General features: G+C 44.1%; 1 protein-coding gene across 24 annotated transcripts in view; it reads left to right on the forward strand.

The window, feature by feature from the left end:
* CELF2 (CUGBP Elav-like family member 2) overlaps nucleotides 1–14041 on the forward strand; it is an 872815-nt gene that overhangs the window by 731421 nt on the left and 127353 nt on the right. Inside the window, exon 1 of one of the 24 annotated variants that reach the window (XM_032154883.3) lies at nucleotides 13000–14032. The exons of the other annotated variants lie outside the window; for them this stretch is intronic. The gene's annotated coding sequence lies outside the window, so the exon portion shown is untranslated. Of the gene's footprint in view, nucleotides 1–12999; nucleotides 14033–14041 lie in introns of those variants that run through there. 24 annotated transcript variants of the gene reach the window in all.

Here is a 14041-nt window from a genome sequence, read left to right on the forward strand (position 1 = left end):
TCCCTGCAAAGCTGTCCTGGACATTCAGGGTCCACACATTGACCACTGAAGGGCAGGAGGAAAGGCACAGCAAGCCGCACAGAGGGAAAGTGGCCCGCAGCCTTCAGCTGCGCTCTTGCTAGCCCTCCCCGCTTTGGTTATTATCAGCAAAGATCAGTGACATGTTAATATATGAGGCTGTTTTACTGTGAATATAATGGTAAATTTTAATAGAAATTGAGTTAGATAGCAGTTTCTGAATCTGAAAGAAAGTGACATTGCTTGCGAATGCTCATAGTAGCACTTAACATTATGAAGTTCAACTCAATTTTTATTTGCTGTTTCACAGGAAGCAATAATCTCTCATATTTTATAGTACCATCTGGGTTACAGAAATCCCGATGAGTCTTGTTGGACAAGCCGGGAACTCAGGAAGGAGTGGAGGGGAGCTTCATCTCAGTGGCTTCTGCTCTGAATTTGAATTTTTAACAGGCAGCTTTTAAGCATCCTGTGGCACTCGTCCCATCTCAGTGTAGCCAGAGACAGTAATGTCTTTCCCTCTATGGTTGAGAAGGAGCTTTTGAATGCCCTTTTGGAAGCTATAGAAATCTATGATACTCATCGTCAGCATTCACCATGAACTTAAACTCCTATCACACCTCTAGGTGTGATAATATTTCTCCTTCTGTTACAACAGAGTAATGTCACACTTGGCACTTTTACTGTCCTCTTGCGAGACTATCCTCCAAGTGCTGTCTGAGAGTGTTAACTGCTATTTGGCTCATTTTTCTGCGCTAAGGAGAACAGAAACACAGCAGGCACCAAGAGGAGGTTTAGTGTGCAGTGGGTTGTTCTGAAAGGCAGTGAGTGAAATGAGGTATTCCCTGACTTCTGCTTTTGCTACATGAGGTCATGAGGTCCTTGAAGCCAGGCTTAGGTACCGTTTCTTTCATCCCTTGCTAGTTCCTAATTGTAGACACAAACCTTCCACATCCATCCAGGCGGATAGCAGTGCTTCTTGTGGAAAGCAATGTCGCTAAGGCAGTGTCACTAAGGAAAACAGGACAAGGAAACAGTTGTGTTCAGAGTTTTGACTGGCATCTGATTGGAATTAGAAGGAAGATTATTTTGCCATAACTTAGGTACTGTGACCCAAGCTCTTTTGGCAGACCGTGACGTCACAAACCGTACACTTGCTGGAGAAGGGAAAAGGAGAGTTGCAGCCACTAAGACAGTTGAGGCTGTGGCCCGCCTGGTGGTGTTTTATAGGAACTGGCGCAGGGAGGCTGTGTGTCCTTTGTTTTCTGAGGCCTTGTTCCACATGGCCTCCCACTTGAGGCCAGGAATATTGCAGCAGTGCCAAAGAGTGGGTGGACAAATAGCCTTATTATTAACCTAAGTTGGAAACATGGCTTTTTGAGTGTCTTCATTCACAGATGCAGTCACAAAATATTAATACTCTTTTTTGAACATGGCAAAACAAAGTATTCATTTAAACCTCTTTTGTCCATGTCCGTGGTGAAAGAGCACCTCAGGCGGGGGAGAAAAAAAAGAAACTGGTCCCTTGAGAATTACTTTATCCTTTGCATTTGCATATAGTTTGAATTCATAATTAGGCTATTTTTATTGGCTAGCAGCTGTATTATCATATAAATCCCTGAATATGTAATTTGGAGTCATTTAGACCAGTCGTCCCACAGTAACCCTGGGAAGCACGTGAGCAGCGTCAGCGTCTTTCTCGAGGAAGAAAATGAAGATGGGGAGTAACTTGCTGCAGGCAGCTTAGCCCCTGCTGTGGTGGATTGGGTTTTTACACTAAAGAACATAGATACCTGTTCAATAATAACTTACGTTGGCATAGAATTCATCTATTAACAGGGTGTTTTGAGGCCAGACATGGTGACTCACACCTGTAATCCCAGCACTTTGGGAGACCAAGGCTGGAGGATCACTTAAGCCCAGAAGTTGGCAAGAGCAGCCTGGGCAATATAGCGAGACCCCCAGCTCTGCAAAAAAATAACAAAATTAACCAGACATGATTGTTCATGCCTGTGGTCCCAGCTACGCAGGAGGCTGAGGAGGGAGGATGGCATGGGCCCAGGAGTTTGTGGTTATACTGCACTCCAGCCTGGCAACAGAGCAAGACCCTCTCTTTAAAAAAAAAAACAAAACAAAACAAAACAACAACAAAAAACAGAACTGGGCGCGGTGGCTCATACCTGTAATCCCAGCACTTTGGGAGGCCGAGGCAGGCAGATCACGAGGTCAGGAGTTCAAGACCAGCCAGACCAACATGGTGAAACCCCGTCTCTACTAAAAATACAAAAATTAGCCAGGCATGGTGGCACATGCACTTGTAATCCCAGCTGCTCATGGGTCTGAGGCAGGAGAATCACTTGAACCCGGGAGGCAGAGGTTGCAGTGAGCTGAGATCACACCACTGCATTCCAGCCTGGGCGACAGAGCAAGACTCTGTCTCAAAAAAAAAAAGAAAGAAAGAAAGGAGGGTTCCCGTTGTTCTTGCATTCATTGTCTGTGTTGGTTGAGTCAATAGGCAGGGTAGGGATGAGCATCTTCATTTTCTTCATTTTACATGGAAAAGAAATCTCTGGTTGAAGGTGGTCAGTGACTTGCTTCAGCTGGGGGACTTGGGACTAAAGCCGCCCTCTTGTGACTCTGCACTCCGTCCGTGATACCAGGGAACTGGTGCATCCAGGAGCCTCCCATTGTGATGCTCACTCCTTCCTCTCCTGTCCATTCATATGGGTAAAAAAGGTTTTGTGGCTTAAGTAGCATCCAGTTGCATCTCAAGTTTCAGTTCCCATAAAATAAACAGATACTAGGGTAGCAGATGGCCCCTTATTAAATGTCACAGGGGAGAAAGAGAACAAAAATCATTTTCTGTACTCTCCAGAATACAGTTGAGTGTCCCGATTGCCTCATACCTCCAGTGAGAGCAGCAGCAGCATTTATGGGCTATCTCAGTGAGCCACTTTTCTGTTAAACAATCCAACACGGAAGTAACACAGGCTGTCCTTTGGGCTCCCCTGCCTGATCCGCTGAACAGAATCTCACTTCTGTTTGACTTACACAGTCAGTGGCAGAGGGAGGACGGAGAAACTCTTCCATCTTTATTCCCAAATGGGGATCTCATTTTGGGGGCATGTATGCAAAATCTGTTCTGTCTCCTCATGCTTAGTGTGCTAGTATATATTTACTGCTAACTTCAATTCATTTCTTTATGAGGACTCTTCTGTAGCGTTTTGATACTGACAATTTTATGAAGGCTATTTCTTGATACTTGTTTATTACTCCTTTAAAAATGTATTTTTCCTGGCAGCTTCAAGGCAGTTGCAACATAGTGTATTTTTCAATAGAGAAGTTGGATTAAAACTTACAATAACTGTCACCTGGTAACCAGACCCCATATAACTATGTCGACATTCACCAGTGATTTATTGCTTTAAATTGGAATCAGCTGATCTGTGGTTCCGCGGTTTTTAACACTGCAGGATTAATCTGGAACCCACTGGTACACATCAAATAGTTGTTTTATCTGCTGTTCTAAGACGAATGAAATGTTTAAAAGGATAGCTGTGTAATCAGTCCATTGTTTCCTGGTGTTCCAGCTTATTCTGTTCCGTGTGGCAGTGTACAATCTCAAAAACAATTATTCTGCTGTCCTTAACATGGGAGCTGAATGCAGTGACTGATAAAAACTGCATTCAGCAAGCCCTTTCCCAAATTGGGTAGTTCTATTTTGTTATCTTCTGAAGGGAAAACATGGGCGGTGATGGTCAGACCTCCTAGGAGTCTGGAAGCTTAGAGCAAGCCCTGGGAGGCAGAATACTTAATCTGTTGCCAACATCTTTTTCTGTTTAATATTTGGAATTTTTTGTTTTTCGGTAAATTTGTTTAGACTACACTTTCATGTACTCATCTGAACATAGGTAGACCTCTTAAAAATAAGGATATTGATGTTTACAGTTTTCTTTTGTTCTGAAAGCAGTCAGAACATAGCCACAGTTACAGAATGTGGGTTTTAAAAAGCAATCTAGACCAGTGTCCCTTTCTTAGCATCCTATTTTGACAGCCAGCTATTGAAGGAGACCCAGAAGGGCATGATCAAGTGGTTTGATTCAGACCTACGTTCTATACAAAGCTCATTCGAAGGAAAAGCGTTGTAGATTTTTTTCATACACTAGGTAGTCTCTGGGGATAATTATTCTTGTTTACAAAGATGTTTCTGGCAATCTATAGACTGTTAGTGATGTTTTGAGGAAGACCCACGACTCAAAATCTTGTATATAAAGGATTGCCCATTAAATCACAGTCTGTCTTCAAACTGTAAGTAGAACATGAGCTTTCCAGTTAATAGGGAAAACATAAAACAATGGATTTTATTGCAGGGCAGTCCTGGCCTTGTATAGACCAAGAGTAGTTGACTTACCAGGTAACCATGGATGCCTTAGGAGGAGGGGTTGGTAGGACCTGAGAGGAGGGTGGTATACAATTGTATGACTGTTCTCTAGTGGTAAGAGATTGTCAAGGAAGAAATGGACAGTTTATTAGAACCCAAGACCGTGATCTCTGGGACCAACATCTTTAATTGGAGACTTGTTAGAAGCCATTCAGTTAAGAAGACAATATGAGATGCATCACCCTGTTTCTGCAATGTTATCTTCTACTCCCCGATTCGGTTGCTGGTTATCTCTTGGGCCTGCTTTTCCCCCCTCTTGAACATGGAGCTAATAACTTTCAAACAAATCTTGAGCCCTCTAGGCAGACACTCTGTTGTTCCTTGAGCCCGGGCCATCCTTGCTATTGCTACCTGACCACAAGTGCCGGAAGTAGATGTCACACCTGCGAGCAGAGAAGGCCCGCAGGTTTGGTACAGTCTGTGTAGAGCCTGAATCAAACGGGTCTGGGCTGGAAAGGAAGATAGTCAGATGTTGCTCTCTGCCACCACCCCTTCCCCCGAGTGTGCTTTCTCTTGAAAAATGTGGTAAGTTCCATAGAATTCATTTATAGTCACAGTGAAGAGCAGGCCCTCCAGACTCCACTCGGCTTGTCTGTTATGAGGAAAAAGCCATCAATATTTTAAAAGCTGCTGAGAGGCAAGAAGTTAGCCTTGATGGCTGGAAATTCAGAATTTTTTTTTATTCTATGCAAAATCTATCCATTGCTTCTCTAAAGAAGCAGCAGGGCTGAGGGAAAGCTTAGCCTGGAACAGGGATGTGATGAAGATTAGTAAGATAAAACCAGTCAGAGTGTTTAAGCTAGAGGTAACCTGGAAGTGTCCTAATTGGATGGCCTGAATTTCTCACCCGGGAGTTTTCCAGAGCATTTAACACCCAGATATGCCCTGGCATTGATGTCACAAAACTGGGTCGTGGGAGGGTGCTCCAGAGAATAGATTTTAGGGCAGATCTTCCAGGGACAGATTTTTTTTGACACACCTTCTGGATTTCTCGTTGCGGTTGAGAATGAATGATGTGAAAATTCACCCAAACTTTCTGGAGTTCAACTTAATGGGAAGAGAAGAGGTTTGGGGGGTGGGTATTAAGTCTTTGGGTCCACTAGAGGAGTTTTACAAATAGTTTTCAAGAACCAGTTCACCCACATGATTTTCAGTCTGCCTACGAATTTGTTAGGGGTTGCATTCATATTTATAGGTAGGGATCTCACATTCAGCCTCACCTTTGCCTCCATTCCGACTATTAATTTTTCTTTGTTCCCGTACCAAAATGCTAAAAGCCTAAGAGCATGTTCTTACATCAAAGATATGAAATCCCAACCAAGGGAGATGAAGAAGTGAATTGGTTAAATGTATTGAATACCAGTTCTCTGTCTTTCATAGCACATCCCTTTGATATTTCGTATACTCTGCTAAATGTGGGCATGTGCTTATTTTCTTGAATACTTGGAAAGCATTTTAAATGACGGCAGTGCTACCTGGGTACCAAGAGGACTTAAATGCCACTTGCTGGCTCATTACTTACCCAGGAACATGGTACAGGGTCTCCCTCTTTTCCTTGACCAGTGGGCACAGATCTCTGCAAGACATTTCCAGGTCAGACTTCTGTGCCCTTCTGCACAGGCCTGCCTGTCATTTGATGCTGCTGGTAGGTTGGAGAAGCAGTCCAAGGGGATGGAGATAAGCCTCAGCTACTGGGTCAGCGTTTTGAAACCTGCTAACAAAAGGAAGGGAGAAAAGGTTGAGAAAAAGAAGACAGAAATTAACTTCTGTGTCGTCGTCGGCTGAGTTGCACCATACAAGTTGTTTTCCCTCTGAGTAAATGAAATTTGAGAATTGTTCATCACTGAGGATGAAATGTCAGATACTCTTGTCGGGAAGTATATTCCTCTCTCAAACGGGTCAGTTTTACCAAGTGGTTTGCTCAAAAAGGTGTTCTCATCAAGAAAGTGTAAATGTGGGTTTCAGTGCTTCACTGGTTTTGTCTGCCTGACTTCTCTACAGCAGTTCACCAACTTCTCATTTTCTGAAATGAAATTCTAAAACATACTCACTTTGATCCTCCTGGTGCATTTTTCTTGTAGCTGTTTAGGGTAGTCCCCTGAAGTGTGAGGCAGAGACAGCACCGATGTAGGCAGAATTGTTACTATTTCACCTGTATTTTCCTTGTATGTGTTTTTTAATCTCTAGGTGTTAGGAGAGGTTTAACTGTCAGTATTTTTGTAGACCCAAAAATATATTAGGACCTTTAAACACAGAACCCTTATGGATATTGGTAGGTGGCTTTCCTCCATGTGGTGATACAGGGATCCAGGCTTCTCCATCTTGTGGCTCTGCCATCTCTTTGGTTATTTTGTGTGTTTGTTTTATTTTGTTACTTTTTTTGTCACCTGCATCCATTCAAAAGGAGAGGAAAGAAACTATGGAGGACTCATATCTGCTCTGTTAAAAGCTCTGGCCCTTAAGCAGCACCGGTCACTTCCGCTTGTATTTCTTTAGGAAGCCTTTAGTCACGTGGCAAGGGGCAAATGTGGTTTCACCATGAGCTCTGCTCCAGTGTTGGCCCTGAGGAAGGAGAGGATGGACTTGGCGGACGCTGGTAGTCCATTCAACAGTTGTCCTTTGCTATGTTGTTTCCCAGGCTTCCTGGAGGATGAGAATCCCAGGGAACACTGCCCTATAGATGACCAGGCCTTTCGCCTGGAAAGCCTGAGCTGAGGGGCATGGCTTGGTTCCAAGAATCCATGTTTTTGCCAATGTCCCAGGCGATTATCATCTTCAGGAACGTTTGGGAAATGCTATTGTAAGAGGTAATTAGATTGTAGAAAGGTATTTGGTACCTTCGTTGCAGTTTTCTGCTGAGAATCCTAGGTTGTAAGGAATGGTGGTGGACTCGGTGGTGAAACATGACTCCTGGCACTCGTGCTTAACCCTCTTCAGTCTTAAAATTTGGCCTCACTGCGTAGACAGGATCATGACTGTACCACGTAACACTAAGACATCTGTTCCTACCTGAATTATTCTTGGATTAGCAGATTGTTTCATTGAGTTGACCAAGTTTACGACTCATTTTGACAGATAGTGATTCTATGGTTTATATCAACTACTTGGAATTCATCTTCTAATGACAGCTGTTTAACACATAGGTCGGTGTATAAGATTGACTAGTAATGAAATCTTCGGGGCATTTTTTCACCTCCTGTCATAATGTTGAATGTTTGGGAAAACTACCACCTTGGAAATTAAAAGCTTATAAATATATTGGATGAACAGCAGTTTAATTATTTATGTGACAAAAAAATTCTTTATCATCCCAAAAAGAAAGGATGGAAAACTTGTCCCAAATGGTTTCTGAAACTGCAAGGAGATGGACACAGTATGTGGAATATCTGTGGGGTGAGCTTTTCGTAGCAAATTTGGATCCTAGACTGCCCTCTCTGAGCTACCCAGTAGTCAGTCACATGGGCCAAGTCCTTTTCCACAGTCCATTTCCTTTGGAATGTGCTCAGGGAATCAAACCGACTTTAATATTAGCCTGTGACAGTTATATTCAGGGAGCTAAAACTTCCTCTCACTAACATCGAAAGCGTTCCAGCGCATGTTGGAAAGGTGTTTGGGGTAACCACTGTTTAGACTTGCCTGAGCTATTGATCTTCTTGTTATCGAATATAATTTAGAACTAGCAGTGAGACCCTTAGTGGTGGGAGAATATTATTATCATTTGTTATCTGCACAATTAGGAAGCAGGAGAGTGCAGCAGAGGCTTTATCCTATAAACAATCTCGTTGCCTAGAGCGTTTTAGCTCCTTGCAGAGTGGTCTACCACATGCCTGCCTTCCCACCCCCACCCTCATCTCTCTCTCTCTCTCTCTGTGTGTGTGTGTGTGTGTGTGTGTGTGTGTGTGTGTGTGTGTGTGTAATCCAAACAGGCATTGGCTCTACAGTCCAAAGGGCTAAAAAGACTCAGAAATCCGTCCTCATCCAGTCATCCAGGGAAGAAATAGGAGCCTGCAGGATGTTTCTTTTCTTTTTTCTGAAGGTTTAATAGAATCAGTGTCATTGGCAATGATTGAGAAAAATGAAAGTTTTTAGATCAAATACTACTCTAGCATGCATGCAGCATGGGAATAATTGATGGGCAGCGTGCTCTTCCTCAGACAAAACCCAGTGGCTGCTAATCAGTGTGTGGTGTGGAGAGTTTTTTGTTATCCTGAAATCAAGGAAATATTTTACTTTTCCCTCTGAGGTGTTCCAGAGAAAGATTCTTGACCAAAGAAGATAAATCCTCTTCCTACCTGCTAATGAGTGAGCAGCTAAATTTCAAGCACATCAAGTACAAGGACCATGTGTTAACATTTTTTTAGTATCCATAATCAGGTACACTTAATTAATTTTCTGAAAAATGGAAAGCCAAGTGTTCTCTTTGGTTAGAGACGTGGAGCAGTGAAGAAGTAAGGCAGTGTTTGGCAAGATGAGTCCACCTAACTGGAATCAGGCCAGGCTTTATCAGGAACCAGAGGGGCAACTCTGCCATGACGCCCCCTCTCCATGCCTCTGCTTCTTTAACCGGAAGCAAGAACTTAAACCAGATGGTTGTTAAGATCTTTTTCTCTCTTCAGTCTGGCATTTAAAATTGGTCACTGTCAAATCCAGAACGGACCCTTTTCAGAATTACAATGTGACTGAAGTTTGTCACTTTCTCCCCAGCCATTCCCATTTTGGGGGTCATCCTTCTTCTTTTAGGACATCCCCTCTTGCCCCATGACCTGCATTCTCACCATGGAAACTCTTATCAAATCCAGTAACGGTAAGATTCATTGATACTGCAGCGTAAATGGTTGGGAAACAGATTGCAGTGTTGTGTCTTCTGAGGCATTTTTATTTTAATATGAATCTGAGCCTCCAACTGAAAGGATGAAGCTCAGAGGCTGAGTGAAAAGACTAGGGGAGAGGACAGAAGAGGAGGGGCACAGAGGGTTTGCCCACATCAGCCCCGTTTTCTTCTTTTGTCCCAGAATCATCATTAACATTATCCCCTCCGCTTTCAAAAGGGTCCTTACTTGGAGAATGAATTATTTGATCACCCTGGATATCAAGAAACCCTTCATACTGCCCCTAAAATTGCACAGTAGAAGGAAGAAAAGAAGCTAACCTCTATTCGGTATTTTCTTTGTGCCAGATTCTGGGGTTGGCACTGTGTATACATTATTTTACTAAATGGATCAGACAATCTATTTTACCTAGCCATTAAACCACATCCCTCTTAGGCTAGAAGTAACTATACCAGAGTCATTTCACAGGAAATGGGCTAGAGAGTGTTGCATGGACCATATTTACCCCTGGGAACCTGAATTAGAAAGGCTCATGGAACTCCAAGTTGAGAAGAAAACCGTATTGCTATAGGGGAAGGGGGTGTGAAAATGACCTGGTGGGAGTCAACCCCTGAGTATGCAGTAGGAACCTCCAGTGCCTAGCACCACGCCATGCCTTGTCGGGGGCCGGTGGGGGGACCCAGAAAGCGTAAGAGGTAGCAGCCACCCGCAGAGAGCTGCATTCCTTAGGAGAACAGGAGCATGGCAGCAGAACCACAGTCAGATGGCAGTGATCTCCTGCGCCTGATCCCGGTGTGACGGGAACTCTCAAAATGAAATCCAGCTTCTGGAAACCCCTTGGCCAAGAGGTGCCTGGCACACATGGTGGTCTGTGCCCCAGGCTTCCCCTGGACATCTCCTCCTCCCCGTTCTCATCACAGGCGTTTAGGACATCGCATTTTCTTGCGAAGCCCAATATTACTGCTTTTGTTTTTTCTTCCTCTGTTGTTGCTGAAATAAAGGGAAGTGACCAATCTGTGGTTAAACTCGTATAGTAGTGAAACCTGGGTGTGCTCCTTAGCTGTAGGTTTTATTTTAAATAACAAACTGTTTTAGGGATTTTTTGCCTCTCGGGAGCATATCATAGAGCATACAGTTGGGGAAAATTTTGTTGTACCCTGAATAAGAAAGTCATGAAAATGATTACATTAAAATTGATTGACTGTTTAGAGGTCACATAAATGGATGTTCAGAGTATTCAAAGGCCATGCGAATGGGTGAACTCTGCTAGTTCCAAGTAATTACTTCAGAAAGCAAGACAACACAATCAATTCTAAGCCCTGTTAAAGGACTCGTGGTCATCACTTAGAAAAGTGGCTTCCCTGCCCTCCCTTCCTCCCAGGGATGCACAGCGGCAGTGCAGCCTGCGGCAGGCCTGTCGCGGCTGCATTTCCATATTGCATTTGTTATAAAAGTGGAGTAAAGCCACCTATCCCTTACCTGCCTCAAAGGGAGCCTGCATAGTGTCTGTTAGGGCTCAGCGCTCTATGGAGAAACAAATTTAAAGTGGACAATAGCTGCTAACATTTACTAAGCACTCTTATTTACATGCCAGGAACTGTGTTAAACATTTTCATACGTTGTTTGGCTTAATGTGATACATCTATAATATAGCTGTTACTAACCCCATGTTATTAAGAACCAGAGACTTAGGGAGGTGAGGTCATGAGCCTGTGATGCTAATCAGGAATGACTGTACCAGCCTCACTGCAAGGATTGTGAATGAGCATGAGAAGGCTATCCAGCATCACTTTGAAAACTGTCATGGTATCTGCCATGAGAACTCAGGGACCACTTTGGCCCCAAAAGTGAATTTCTTAAATGATTTCCTCTGTTCCAGGCAATATGGAGAAATAACTCCCTCTCTGATCTCCATACACATGAAATGCAGCTCAGTTATTGCCAGAGTGGGGTGGAGACAGTTATAACGGCCATAAATATTAGTTCTCCAGCATCATATCCAACAAGAAAAAAAAATCTGCAATAAGTACAAATGTTTACTTCAGCCTAGCCTTGGATTTCTATAGCCAAAGGGTTCGCCTCTCCATTTCACTTTGACTGTAAAGACCAGAGTGAGGAAGTAGATAACGACGTCCTTATTCCATTTCCAGAAAAAATACCTTTGTTCTGCTTTGGATTGCAAATAACCCTTTTGAGAGTTGAGAGGCGCCTAGAACCCCTGAGTAATGAGTTAGAATACCACTGGTCGGTGCTCAGGAACAGAGCTGAGCTGTATTTTATTCAGGCTAACAATAAGGGGCCTGCATTCTTAGTCCAGGGAATTCAAGCTGATGCACCGTCAAAGCCAGGCAGTGAAGTGGAGACTTGAGAGATCGGCCTGGCCTGGAAGCATCTAATAGCCCAATGTGCTGTGAATTGAGAATCGTAGGAAAATAGATGTGATTCTAACCTACCTCTTATTGCCACTAGCCTCCTAATTATAATGCTATCCTATCCTCTAGAGAATCTATACTATGAAATAACCTTATATTAGAAACTTTCTTCTAATGAGGTCCCTCAGTACTTTAGAAACTAAATCCTTCTTAATTGGATTCAAGACAGAACTACCTTACACCTAACCGTGTTTAACCCCGTGATGCCTCCTTGGTGTATGGGAAGTGATCTTGGTTTGGTGAGCCTGAAGGCCTGCCCGCCACTGAGCCACTGGTCTCCACCTCACCGTGAGGCCCCAGGGAGACCAGCTGGCCAGGGAGTTGGGCCAATTAAAGCCTACTTTAGGGAAGCCAGACCCTCTAGTTGGCTTGTTATGTTCAAGCTGAAGTTTTTCATTCTTCATTACCTTCAGAGAAAAATATGGTTGTCTACTTTGGAATTAGGATTTGAAAAATACAAAGCGTAGTAAATTCTATGGCTACTTTATTATCTTTCATTCCAATAGTCAAGTGACGTTTTCTCTAACAAAGGAGACTTCTTGCTTTCTTCACATCACCCCCGGGGGCCTGGACAAATGCACACGTCACCCTACCTTTCTGACGCTCAGAGCAGAGTGGGAGAGTTGGTGAAACAGCTGAACACGATGATTGTCCCATGGGGGAAGAAAGGATGATGCTGAAATTCTTCCAATGATTTCATAGCTATTAGACAATTGCAATGGTTTAACGTAAGTGTCTTATTTCAAAGAACCAGAGAAGGGGAAAAGCAGATTCCAGCAATTTTGCCCTTGTTACCTTTTCTATCTGTGTCGTGCTTTGGTGGAATTTACATAATCATGGGTGAGGAAGTGTTACAGTACACACGTAGCTGTGCACATTAGGCTGCACTTGCTTTCCCAAGAGGCTTGAAAATGCAGTCGATTTAATCTAGGTCAAAAGGAAAGAAAGAAACTCCATTTTCCTCACAGAAAACACAGGGAGCTTGCTAGTCTTCACGGGGTCATGGAAATAACAGAAGATGGTTCCTCCAGGCAAAGTCCCCAGGGCAACAGGAGGCTGCCGGGGCCTGGATCTTGTGGCCCGTTGACAGAAAGGTGGTCATAGTGTGTCAGGTGGAGAGTTGGAGGGAAGGTGTGGGGTTGCCAGGGACCCCAGTGAGATCATTGTTCCCTCCCGGGCTGAAAAGGTGGCTCAGATTTGCTGTCTGCGAGGAATCTTGCAGGGAAAGTGAGGAAGGATGTTGGTGGAGCATCGCACAACTGCCTCAGGCGGCCAGAGGGCGATGTGGGTCCCACGCTGCCAGTGTAAGTTTCCCAGGGGAATTCCTGGGATGGCGCTTGGTAATCCAAACCGTGGAGTCCACATAACTCACATACGGAAGGCCCGATGGCAGCGACACCCGTCAGCTTCCTAGACAGTGGCCAGATGGTGATACCGCTGACATCAGGGTGCCAATTATATCAAACTCTATAAAACTAAGCTAATTGGGCACTGTTTCCTTAAAAGTAGATTTCTACAGGATGAGGCATTCGTATTTGGGTAGCTGCTACTCTAGCTATGTAAGTCCCACTTTTAGGTGGGGATAAAAGGGTTGTCTTAGGTGACTGTTGGAGAGACATTTCAGATGAGAGGTTTAGGTTATAAAGAGACATTTTAGGTGACATGAACAGAGTGTGAAGCAGATCTTTCAGAGGGAGGCGGACCCTGTTAGAGGTGGTTCAGGGACATTCTGCCTATGAGAGGCATAGACTTTGAGGGGTGCTCATCGACTCATGGTTGCTGGGATGGTTTTGGCTTTGCTCTTGGCTCCCGGTGTGACTTGGGGGCAGCCTGCTAACCTGTGGACTGGTGTTTTCCCATCTGTAAAATGGGAGGGTGTGGGGGGTTAGGCTGGTAGAACTAGTGTAGGGACCAAGAGAAAACCTCCCCTTGGCCCTATGAAGGTTCACTAAGAATCCCTGACAAGAGGCAGATCCACAGGAGAAAAGGCACGCAGGTTGATGAGATCACAGTTTCTGTGACACAGGCGCCTTCAGGATGCAGACCCAAAGATACAGGGGAAATGGTATACTTAGGTCCAACAAAGTGTGCCTAGGCTCATTTGCATACTTAGGTTCCACAAAGTATGGTCAGCCATGTAGTAATGTGATTGGACAGAAAGGACATGATGTAACGCTAATAGACTGAGCAGGGACACTCGGCAAGGCCTGCCTGTCCGCATTCTCCCTGGCCTCTCTGAGCAGGATTCTTTCTTCTGGGTGTGGGAAGGACCTTTCCTGGAATGGGGGTCTTATGACTTACAGTCAAACAAGGTAGATCAG

This window comes from Hylobates moloch, unplaced genomic scaffold (genome assembly GCF_009828535.3).
Source record: "Hylobates moloch isolate HMO894 unplaced genomic scaffold, HMol_V3 SCAFFOLD_2, whole genome shotgun sequence".
Lineage (NCBI taxonomy): Eukaryota > Metazoa > Chordata > Mammalia > Primates > Hylobatidae > Hylobates > Hylobates moloch.